This window comes from Henckelia pumila, chromosome 2 (assembly GCF_033568475.1).
Source record: "Henckelia pumila isolate YLH828 chromosome 2, ASM3356847v2, whole genome shotgun sequence".
Lineage (NCBI taxonomy): Eukaryota > Viridiplantae > Streptophyta > Magnoliopsida > Lamiales > Gesneriaceae > Henckelia > Henckelia pumila.
In genome coordinates this window covers 33,382,133-33,394,913 of record NC_133121.1, presented here as the reverse complement: position 1 = coordinate 33,394,913, position 12,781 = coordinate 33,382,133, and the positions used below count along the sequence as shown (strand labels likewise).

The window sequence follows — 12,781 nt, the reverse complement described above, 5'->3', positions numbered from 1 at the left end:
GGCAGCGCTGTGCGCTGCCCAGCGCAGCGCTGGGCGCTGCGCAGGGCAGCGCTCGGCGCTGCCCAGGGGCGGCGCTCGGCGCTGCCCAGCGCAGCGCTGGGCGCTGCGCAGGGCGGCGCTCGGCGCCGCCCAGGGCAGCGCACGGCGCCGCCCCGGGGCGGCGCCCGGCGCTGCCCTAAGGGGGCAGCCGGGCTGCCCCCGGCCCGCGCCCCGGGTGCGGGCCCACCCCGGAGTGTCCCGGGTGGCCCGCGGGAAAAATTAATTTTAATTTTTTATTAATTTTAATATTTAAAAATTTTATTTTTGGTCCGGTCAAAAATTGTTTTTGATTGGTTCACGAGATTTCGGATCGAATTGTTCGAGTCCGTAAATTTTAAAATTGATTTTGGATAAATTTGAATTTTTGGAAAATTTTAATATTTTATCCGTAAATTGAATTTTGAAATCAATTATTTTGGTACAATTGATGATAAGATATGATCTTATGATATATTAGATAAAATATGATTTTATTTGTAAAATTGGATTTTATAGATAAAATATGATTTTATTTGATATGGAGATAAAATATGATTTTATATGTGAAATGTGATTTTATATATAAAATATGATTTTATCTTGTTTAAATTTGAATTGCCACAGCATGTTATCCAATAAATTAATTTTGAATTAAATGTTATTGGATAAGGATGATCGATTGCCATGACCAATTTTGTAGGTGTATGTTAGGAATTTACATTTTGTCTTTATTGTTGTTGGTTTTATTAATGGGCCTGGTTTATGGCCCGATATGAATGTCATATGTAATAAAAGTGGGCTTGGTTTATAGCCCGTTCCCACCCCCTAAAAATGTATCCCCTACTTGTCATTGTTATTTAATTGTAAATACATTAGATTTAGTGGGAGATCAAGATTTGAAGATGGTGGGTCCAGCAGACAATGAAGACTGAAGAAATGTAAATTGGAAGCATATGTAATAGGATTGCATTTGCATACTGCATATTACCTAGGATTGGACTAAGACCCGTGATTGGCAACCACGGGTCAATTAGAAATGGAATCGATCATCCTATATAATATGTGATATTATGATTGTATGCATGTTTAGACATAAATTGCGTGAATCCGGCAATGCATGCAATAAATTAAAAATGATGAGACAAATATTTTTATAAATAAAATCCCTCATTTTAAATATGATTTAAAATTTATATCAAGATAAATAAAGGAAATTTAAATATTGTTTAAATGTTCCTACCTTCCATCAACGGTCAATGTATGTGATGCTACCCGCGGATACGGTCCGGCTCATATTATTGGGGGGGCCCGTCCGTCGGAAAGCTGTACATTGGATCGACAAATGTTGTAAGTTGGGTGGAACTCCCATGGGATCGGCTCATATTATTGGGGATCCACATGGCGACCGTCCATCACAACTTAATATTGATGGGTCATCTTGACATGTCACTTTAAACGGCGTCATATTATTGGGCCCTTATTGGACATGAGGTAAATACATGGGGGTTGCTTTGGAAGCAATTGGGCTCTACCTTTTGAGAATTATGGTTGGCTGATATTATTCGGGACCATAAGTTTATCAATTGGACTCCATGTTCTCACTAAGGAAAAAGTTTCCCGTTTTCACTAGAGGGTGGTGAAATCGTTTAAAATAGTGGGAGTGAGATTCATAAAATTAAATTCGCCTATTTTATGTCTTAGTAAATTGTTAAACAATCATCGATAATTGTCTGTTTTATCTCAGTAATCCACATGTTTCTGTTCTCCAACAAAACAAACTTATTGACGCAAACAATACAGAATGATTCCATAAGTTAAGATTGTCCTAAGTTCGGAAAAAGATTTTCTAAGTGTTAGAAAAGGCTTCTCCGAAAACAGCCCCGGCTGATGTAACTGCCGAAAGGTTGGCCGAATTAGAGAAATGGTTGGACCATGATCTCAAGGCCAAATGTTACATGCAAAATTGGACAAGTCTAAACAAGTTTGCCATCACTGCAAGAAACCCGGTAATTGGAAACGTAACTGCAAGGAATACCCCAAGCAGTTGCGAACTGCAAAGGGTATGTTTTACATTAAAATGTTTTTCTTAATACTACTTCTTGGGTATTGGATACCAGATGTAGATCTCATATTTGCAATGAGTTGCAAATGATGACAAGAAGTAATAGGCTAAGGATGGGTGAGACCCAGTCAAGGCTCGGGAATGGTTCCAGAGATAAATCCAAAGCCGTAGGAGACGTTTGTTTAATTTTGCAGAATGGTTTTAAATTATTGTTGAGAGATGTTTTATTTGTGCCAGATTTAATTAAAAACATTATTTCTATTTCTATGCTTGATAGAGATGGTTATTCTTGTAATTTTGTGAATGGGATTTGCAATATTTACAAGATAGAATGTTTAATTGGAAATGGACAACTTGAAAACGATCTATATAATTTAAAACTAAAAGACGTTCCAGTGAATTGTATTGACAAACCGGCAACAACAAACAAAAGGAAAATCGATAGTCAAAACCCGGCAAACCTTTGGCACGCTAGACTAGGTCATATTTCCTCAAGGAGGATGAACAAGCTAGTGGGAGAGGGCATGTTTGATATGTCTGATATTAACTCTCTACCTACTTGTGAATCCTGCCTAAAAGGGAAAATGACTAAATCTCCTTTTAAGGGGAAGCCTGAACGTAGTCAAAATCTGTTGGATTTGATCCATACAGATGTTTGTGGTCCATTTAGAGTAGGGACTCAACATGGCCACACCTACTTCATTACCTTTACTGATGATTATTCTAGGTATGGGTATTTATATTTAATGAAATATAAGTCTGAAGCATTTGAAAAGTTCAAAGAATTCAAGGCTGAAGTAGAAAACAAGCTAGGTAAAAGTATTAAAGCACTTCGATCGGATCGAGGTGGAGAATACTTGAGTACCGAGTTTTTGGACTATCTAAAAGAGAATGGGATTCTCTCTCAGTGGACTCCTCCTATGACACCACAGCTTAATGGTGTATCGGAGCGTCGTAATCGAACTTTGTTGGACATGGTTCGATCCATGATGAGCTTCACTGAACTTCCACCTTCGTTTTGGGGCTATGCGCTTGAAACGGCGGTATTGTTGTTGAATAACGTCCGCACTAAAGCAGTGGACAAAACACCATACGAGTTATGGAATGGCAAAGCTCCTAAGTATTCATACTTGAGGATTTGGGGATGTCCTGCTTACGTGAAGCGGACAGTGGGAGATAAGTTGGATAGTCGATCCAGCTTGTGTTATTTTGTGGGGTATCCGAAGAATTCAATCGGATATTATTTCTATTATCCTGCTGAAACAAAGGTGTTTGTTTCACGGAATGCCACCTTCTTAGAGAAGGAGTTCTTATTGGATAAGAAAGGCGAGATGATGGAACTCGAAGAAGTTCGAGAAGAACCCGAAATACAAAATAACGATCCCACACCTCAGGAACCATTGCTGGACACGCCTGCACCTAGAAGATCCGAGAGGACTTCTAGACCTCCAGTTCGATATGGTCTTCTTCTTGAAGAGGGTCAAGATGAACCCGACATTGGATGTGATCCAAGAAGCTTCAAGGAAGCAATTTCTGATGCGGATTCGAATTTATGGCTTGAAGCTATGCAGTCTGAATTGGATTCGATGCATACTAACCAAGTCTGGTCTTTAGTGGATCCTCCCGATGGAATTGTTCCAATAGGGTGTAAATGGATCTACAAAAGAAAGCTTGGGCCTGATGGTAAGATATTGACTTACAAGGCGCGATTGGTGGCGAAAGGTTATACTCAAAGGCAAGGAGTTGACTATGATGAAACCTTTTCACCAGTCGCAATGTTCAAGTCCATAAGAATCCTAATTGCCATAGCTGCATGGTATGACTATGAGATATGGCAGATGGATGTGAAGACTGCTTTTCTTAATGGAGACATTAAGGAAGAAATCTATATGAAGCAGCCTGAGGGGTTCACATCCATGGGAAGCGAGCATAAGGTATGCAAGCTTCAGAGATCAATTTATGGTCTAAAACAAGCATCAAGAAGTTGGAACCAGAAATTTGATGAAACAATTAAAGATTTTGGTTTCATCAAGAACCCGGAGGAACCTTGCGTGTACAAGAAAGTAGTTAAGGATGCGGTGACATTCTTAGTACTTTATGTTGATGACATCCTACTCATTGGGAATGATGTAGGGATGTTGCAGTCAACGAAGATATGGTTATCAGGTAGATTTTCGATGAAGGATTTGGGTGAGGCATCCTACATTCTTGGGATACAGATCTATAGGGATAGATCTAAGAGAATGATAGGACTCACTCAATCAACCTACATCGATACCATATTGAAACGGTTTTCAAATGGATGGGTCCAAGAGAGGACATCTACCCATGTGTCATGGAGTTTCTCTATCCAAGTCTATGTGTCCCAAGACTGATGCAGAGATAGAGAATATGACACATGTACCATATGCGTCAGCTATAGGTAGTATCATGTATGGGATGATATCTACCAGACCGGATGTAGCATTTGCTCTGAGTGTCACGAGCAGATATCAGTCTAATCCTGGTCAGATGCATTGGAAAGCCGTGAAGGACATTCTTAAGTACTTGCGAAGGACTAAGAATATGTTCATGGTTTATGGAGGACGAGAACTCAAACTGGAAGGCTATACCGACTCTAGCTTCCAAAGTGATGTGGATGACTCGAAGTCAACCTCTGGATTTGTGTTCATGCTCAATGGCGGTGCTGTCTCTTGGAAGAGTTCCAAGCAGGACACCACAGCGGATTCCACCACTGAGGCTGAATACATTGCAGCATCAGCTGCTGCTAAAGAGGCCGTTTGGATGAGGAATTTCGTCCAAGAGTTGGGCGTCATTCCTGAATTTGTTGGTCCAGTCCCGGTGTACTGCGACAACACGGGTGCCGTTGCTCAAGCAAAGGAACCAAGGTCTCATCAAAGATCCAAACACGTACTGAGGAAATACCACATAATCCGGGAGATTGTGGAAAGAGGAGACATCAGTGTCGAACGAGTGGCCTCTGCAGACAATATCGCTGATCCACTTACTAAGCCTTTGCCAGGACCATTGTTTGACAAACATCGCGAAGCAATGGGTCTACGTAGTATGACTAGTTGGCTATAGGGCAAGTGGGAGATTGTAAGAGTGGGTGCCCAGTGAGCCAACTGTGTGGCTATGGGCTTTGTTGACTCTTTGTATAAACAATCTTTTGTTTAATATTATTTACACTTTTATGGCAATGACTTTATATTACTTCATATTGTTATATTGTGATATACTATTGTTGTTTTGATAAAGACCTTGAATATACTATAGTGTATGTAAGATGTGGTAGAACATGGAGATGTCTATCATGAAATACATCTTATAGTCACTGTATATTCTAAAACCGTTCCTAGTCGATTGAGCCGTCCGATAATAAGGATAAGGATCGCTCGAGTTTGAGACTAGCATTTGCGATGCGGAGTACCACGTTTCATTGGTAGGGAACATGGAGATGTTCGAAGCATGCAAATGGATATTCATAGGATGAATAGTCGAACTACCCTATCCGGACTTTCCAAGTGGTTATCACTTATCGAGTGGATAAAGTCCGCGGTTTTGGTTGTACACCATTAGTCCTTACGACTTGAAACATCATGGAGACTCTATATGCTAGTACTGTGCTTTGACTCGTTTACCGACTCTGAGAGGGTCATCAGGTGTCGAGATTGGGTACAGTTACGACACATATAGGAGTCAATGCATTGTTGTCAAGGATTCACCACATACTTGCGAGTGTGGATATCCTATGCGATCTGAGGAGATATTAGTGTGACAAATCTCTGGCCAGAGTACTTGATGTGATTTAAGAAATGGTTTCTTAGTAGCACATGCGATGTCACTAATTTGATCTTCAAGATGCATTGCATAGTTATCGAATCTTGAGCGACTCTCGATATACCAATGGTTGTTGATTCGATCGGGATATATGGATGAAGGGACCGTACTGTACGTTAACCAAAATCTACTGGTTCTTGTAGGCACTATCAGTGATACCTAGGGAATCATGGGGCGATGTTGCTAGGCGCTTTACCATGATTCGTTGGGCAAGTCGGAAAGTGTTGTTCCGAGTCACAAGGAGTTGTGAGCCCACGGCTAGCTGTATCCCTGAACCATTGAGGGTCACACAGTGTAATGGAGTTTTAATCCCCGTTGAGATAGTTAAATTTAAAGAGTTAAATTTAATGAACTAAGGAGTTGGACTTCTTAAATAAGAGTAAGGGAGTAGGATTTCCTAAAATGACATAGGGATGGACATTTTTGGAAACCACTGAATTCGGATTCAGAAAATTTATTTTGACTTTAAAACGTGCAGAAATAGTTTCTGTGCACATTGGTGAAATCGTTTCATCAATCGGAGTCACGATGAATTTTATATTAATTTCTGAACGAGAGGGCTTTGCTTGTCGGGCCCCAGCTTATGACTAATGGGCCCTAAGGTGTTAGTGGCCTGCATTATAAATAAGTTATTTCAGTACAGAAATTACACACAACAGGTCATAATTTTTGAGAGCAAAAATCGAAAACCCTAGTTCCTCTCAAAGAATTTCGGCCGCCCCCTTGCTCTGCCCGAGAAAATTCCGGTCTGTGATTTTGAATTGCAGTAAGGAATAACGAATCAAATTCGTGTATTCTCTTCGCAGAAAACTTCTGATAGATTTTCTAGTGCAATCTATCAGAGGGATTAAACCTCTGTTCGTGGACCTGATTGAAGGCGTTCATCGGTTCCAGGGAGAGACAACAAGAGCAGAATTGTTCTGTTGGTGTCCATTAATCTCGTTGCGAGATTTGAGGTAAAATTTATTTAATTGTTATTTAAATTTTACACACACGTAATTCAATCGATGAACGGTTGATACCCATACCATGGAAACGTTCCATGAAAAATTTTTAAACTTCCGCTGCACCGGGTATCAATCGTAATTGGTCTGGGAACTCGCCAGTTTTCCAACACTATTCCCCTAGGTATGCATTCGACCTATCTGCTAACTGTATGACAATTTCAGTTTTATTCAAAGGACCAAGTTTCAAGGACGCATAAATAGAATATGACATAACATTGATCGATGCTCCTAGATCTAACATGGCCTTTTCCAGTCTAACATTCCCTATGGTACATATACCTGGATCCTTGTATTTAGCAGACAATTTCCTTTGGATCACCGCAGATACATTCTCACCCAACTCCACTTTCTGACAACCCTTCAATGTTTGCTTCCTTTTTGCTGTGCACAATTCCTTCAAAAACTTCGCATATCGAGGTACCTGCTTAATAGCAACTAACAATGAAATGTTTACCTCACATCAACGAAAAGTTTCATAAAGTTCCTTAATCCCTTCATCTTTTCTAGATTCCTTAAGTGCTAAGGGAAAAAGGGCAACAAACTTATATTTAGATAGAGGTGGAAACTTACCTTGTGGTGCTTCTTCCTGAGTTGCTTCTTTATCATCCACTTTTGGTTCTTCATTTTGCTCCTTCTTGGATGAAGCATCAATTTCCTTCTCCTTTACTTTCAATTCCTTCCCATTCCGTAAAGTAATTGCACTTGTGTTCTCTCTTGGGTTCAGAATTGTTTGGGATGGCAAAGAGTTGGAATGTTGTGCTTCCAACTTGTTGATTGCAGTGGAGAGCTGTCCCATATGATTATTCAAGTTCTGGATGCTTGCTCGGGTTTCATTTTGGAAAGTCAGAGTATTAGTTGCAAGATCCTTAACTATATTTTCAAGAAACTCACCTGGCGCTGGAATCTGAGGACGCTGCTGATGTGGAGGATACGGTGGCCTGTAATCTTGATTATGCAGTTGTGCTTGAGGTCCAGCTTGATTTGCTTGAGGATTTCCGTATCTAAGATTTGGATGATCCTTTCAACCAGGATTGTATGTATTGGAATATGGATCATACTTCCGCTGTGGAGGTCCACGAAATCTGATGAAACTTAAAATTAGTAATTATTTATATGTTAAAAGTTGTGTTTTAAAATTAAAGTTTTATTAAAATTATGAAGCTGTATTATTTTAGTGTTATGTGTTTATATTTAAATGTTTTACTAAAAATGTTGTATTTTATGGTTTGCACAGGTTTGATAAAAATAAAATTACTCAAGCTACAGAGGTCATATTGGAGTAATCTTAAATCCTGTAAAATTGTAAAGGAGGCATATTCAACTTTGTAGAAGACAAAAAATTCCAAAAACCTCATTAAGATGATCAAAATATCAAAAATAAAAAAGGAGACAGATTTACTTTTACTATGACCAGCTTGTAGTAAAAATAACATAACTATTTCACCTTTTACCCAAAAGAGGTGAATTATATGTCCAAACACATCTACACAAAATTTTATACGTGTTCTATGTTGAATAAAAAGGCTGAATCGGTGGTTTAAGGCATCAAACATACCAATTAAAGTTGGGTCATGGTATTGACATTCAAGGAGACAAGCACCCACCAACTTTACTATTCCACATTTAATGAGCCTTGGACTCTTGCTCTCATTTTAACTATAAATAGATGTGTTGTATAAGCTTTGAAGTGTGCAAAAGTGTAGAGAAGAATCATACACTTGTAAAATAAATATTGTGTGTGTAAGAATAAGAATTTGAGTGTGCATATTTCTCCAAGTTTAAGTATGAAATTTTTTTTATCCTTACTCTTGAGTCTTATGTTCATGGCAAGCTAAATCATTTTATGTCAAGGTGAAAAGAAGTCATTGTTGGTCAAGTAATATTGTTTATATTTTGTATATTCTTCCCTTCCCTTCCCTTCCCTTTTCTATTTTATTTTGTTTTACTAATTGATCTTTATTTTTAGGTATAATTTGGATGATTTATTGTTATCTATTTACATCAAATAATTGGTACCATAAATATGGTTATCTTGATTTGTTGTCTAATATGATACAATAAATATTAAAATAATTATATACTATAAATATATGTATCAATTTATAATAAAGTCATATATATTATTTAGACAATAGCGTGGCTATGCCGGTTGTTCTAAATAATATATTGTGATTTGATCTAACATTTACTTTCTCGCATCTAACATTTACTTTTTCGCAACTAACATTTACTTTCTCGCATCTAACATTTACTTTTCCGCAACTAACATTTACTTTATCACATCTAACATAAAAAGTCATATATTTTATTTAGACGATAGCGTGGTTCTGCCGATTGTTCTAAATGAAATATTGTGATTTGATCTAACATTTATTTTTATGTAAATTTATATTTATGCATTTATGTATATATTATGGGTACCATGTATTAAATATCGGTTAATCTGATATTAATATAGTGGGAACTATATTATATGATATACTTGTTTAAATATTTAATTTTTCTTTGATGTTTATATTTATGCATCTATATATATATATATATATATATTATGGGTAACATGTATTAAATATCGGTTAATCTAATATTAATATAGTGGAAACTATATTATATGATATATTTGTTTAAATATTTAATTGTTCTTTTATGTTTATATTTATGCAATTATATATATATTATGGGTACCATATATTAAATATCCGTTAATCTGATATTAGTGTAGTAGGAACTATATTATATGATATATATTTGAATAAATATTTAATTGTTCTTTTATGTTTATTCTTATATTAGTTTTTTTTATTTATTTTTGTTAAGCAATCTTAAATAAACCAACAATGAGCCTTTGAAGCCTTGAAAATTTTATAATTTGTGTGTTTGAAGTTTTATAATAATATTTCCATCTATAATATTTCATTGCTAAAATTAAAATTACAACATCCTTTCCGTGGATCAATCTCGTACTCACGAGCATATTACTTGCAGACAACCTATACTTGGGTGAATTACAATTTAAGTTGTAGCAAGTTTTTGGCGTCGTTGCCGGGGAGGTATAAATTAAGTTTAATTTTTGTTATTTATGTTATTTATGTAAATAGTATGTTGTTTTTAATTGTATGATTGTTTGGAGTCGTAAACAAAGTGGTAAACTTATTCGAGTATCTGAAAATATTTTAAACATGGAGGATAATTCTAATAATCAAGATGATAATAATAACAATAATAATAATAATCAAGAACATGAACAACCAAGAACACTTAGGCACCATATGAATCCAATAAGAACTAGTACACCATCTTATTTAGTTTTTCCTCCCGAAACATCTAATTTCAATTTTAAACCTCAAATCATTCAAATTTTACCAAATTTTCATGGCCTAGTTTCTGAAAATCCATATTTACATTTAAGGGAATTTGAGGAGGTTTGCAACACATATAATGATCAAAATTATAGCATGGATATTGTTCTATTAAAGCTTTTCCCTTTTTCTTTAAAAGATAAAGCTAAAAATGGTTGCAAAATTTGAGGTCAAGTTCAATAAGATCATGGGAAGAAATGCAACAACAATTTCTAAAAAAGTTTTTCCCTTCCCATAGAACAAACTATTTTAAAAGACAAATTACAAATTTTTTCTCAAAAACGAGGGGAAATATTTTATCAATGTTGGGATAGATATAAAGAGTTAATTAATACATGCCCACACCATGGTTTTAAAATATGAAGGATAGTTTCTGTGAGGCCCGGTTACTCTAATTACATTTAATTATCATACAAACAAGTAATTAGAAGTCAAAGCAGCGGAAAAACGATTTAAAATAAATTTTGGGCCTATAAAAATTTCGGCATGACCTCCCCGTAAGTAGGACATCCCAAAATACACAGACAATAGTTTATTTAAAATAACTAAAACTAGGACCTCAACAAACTTAAACATCACACAACCATGTGCCGGCCAGGCACGAAAACAAATTAAAACAGTTAACACATACATGAGCCGACAAGGCTCGATAACAATTTAAAACATAGCAGGAACTCTCAAATACAACACAAATACATCGGGGCATCTCCCCGGAGAATATAAAAAAATGACTCTAACATAATACATAATATAACTCCGATAATACATAATATAACTGGGAGACAAGACATGATCCAACCTCCTCAACGAGCTCCGCCAGCGGACCCTCCGCCTGGTGCTGAAAAGTCACTTGGGTAGCCTACCATGGTGCCAAACAGCAGCCACAGTAGCCCCCCCAGAATTAACTGAGGTTAGGATTCTGGTATGAAACAGTTAGGCAACAACAACAAAACATATAAACTATGCATAAACACATTATAAAATGTAGTATGCAATGCATGAACTGGGCTCAAAGTAAACGGGATAACAGGAGCCAACAAACAGTACGATAACAACTGGAACAATGCTCGAGCTAGAACACAGGGGAGCTACATCGTCATGTAACTAAAACGCCCTGCCAAGTATGCGAGGTATGTCGTGCTGTGTGAAATCAAACACCCACGACTCGGCCTCCATACAGCTGATATCGATACAACAGATAGGCACAATAACGAACAACATACGATGTCAAGATTCCAATTGCATATCACACAGAAAATGCATCAAGGAATAGACAATCATAATTTCGGTCTCAGGGATACTAGGCATAAAAAGCCACCAGCTGATTCCCGAAATAACAATATGTGTGCCCAGAGTACAATACAATATGATAACGGGTAACAAGAATGATAGGGCTCAACGTGTGATGTAGTGAATATCATGCCCTATTCTAAATGCCACAAAATATATCAAATAATTTAACATATAAATAATGAGGCATTTAAATTCACATAATCCATATAGTTCACGTAATCAACATAATATCGGTAAAACAATATTTATATTTTTACCGTTGTATGTTACCAACCGTAACATACCTATACCAATTCAAACGAAGGTCCTCAACTCTAATTCCCAAAGTTTCGGCCTACAACACAATTAATATTCCAATATATATCAAAACGATGCGATATAACCAACTAATTCAAATTAAATCCAAGAGGGTAAAATCCCAAAGTCGACAGCCTGTTATACCTCGACTAAACCAGCTGGAATTTGGGTTTAAAAGCTTCAATATTCGAAGCTAGACTGATCTGGAACCGAACAAATATTGTATCACGGCGGTGACACGGCGGCAGCTCGCCGGAGGACCCAAAACGCAACTGAAACGAGTCGAAATGGTGAGCTAGCATTTGGACATGAACTAGGTTCCGAGTCCTACAGTTACTAAGCTTAAAAGGACTGAAACTTACCAGGAATTAGTCCGAGAAGAACCCACGAAGAACAGATCACGAACAGAGCTTCGGCATTGCACAGAAGCAGGTCACGAACTGGAATCGATTTGGGTTCAAATGGGCATCAAATTCAGAGATTCTTAGCTTGAATCGAAGCCACGGATGTAAGGAAGAAAACCCAACAAACGAATCGAATTTTGGACTCCGGACGAGAAAGTTATGAGCGAAATACGCAGGCTGCACAGTTGGTGACGGGAGTGACGGGATTTGGGGTTAGGGATGAACTTTCTTTTCTCTTTCTTCCTTTTGTTTTATGCGTGTATATGTATATATGTAAGGGTGTGTGTTTGCCTCTATTTAATTATTATTTGGGCAACTTGACACAGTCCAGATATTTTAACGCTCGTGTATTATTTTAGCTCTAATATGTATTTTATATCGTTTAAATCTCGATATTCAAAAATACATATTTTTAATACACTTACTAATTTATTTGGCATAAATAATTATTTTAAATTAGAATCTTAATAATAATTCTAATTATGCCAAATTACCAGATAA

At 37.1% G+C, this 12,781-nt stretch overlaps 1 long non-coding RNA gene and 1 pseudogene across 1 annotated transcript; both read right to left on the bottom strand.

Moving 5' to 3' along the window:
- Positions 1-10,538: 10,538 nt before the first annotated feature.
- Positions 10,539-10,639, bottom strand: LOC140885965 (small nucleolar RNA R71; annotated as a pseudogene).
- A 380-nt stretch (positions 10,640-11,019) lies between these two features.
- LOC140883567 (uncharacterized) lies at positions 11,020-12,564 on the bottom strand. Its single transcript, XR_012150421.1, has 4 exons — positions 12,239-12,564; positions 12,021-12,148; positions 11,864-11,913; positions 11,020-11,145 (listed from the first exon to the last, which is right to left on the bottom strand). It is a non-coding gene; the product is annotated as an uncharacterized lncRNA (long non-coding RNA).
- Between the last annotated feature and the right edge of the window lie 217 nt (positions 12,565-12,781).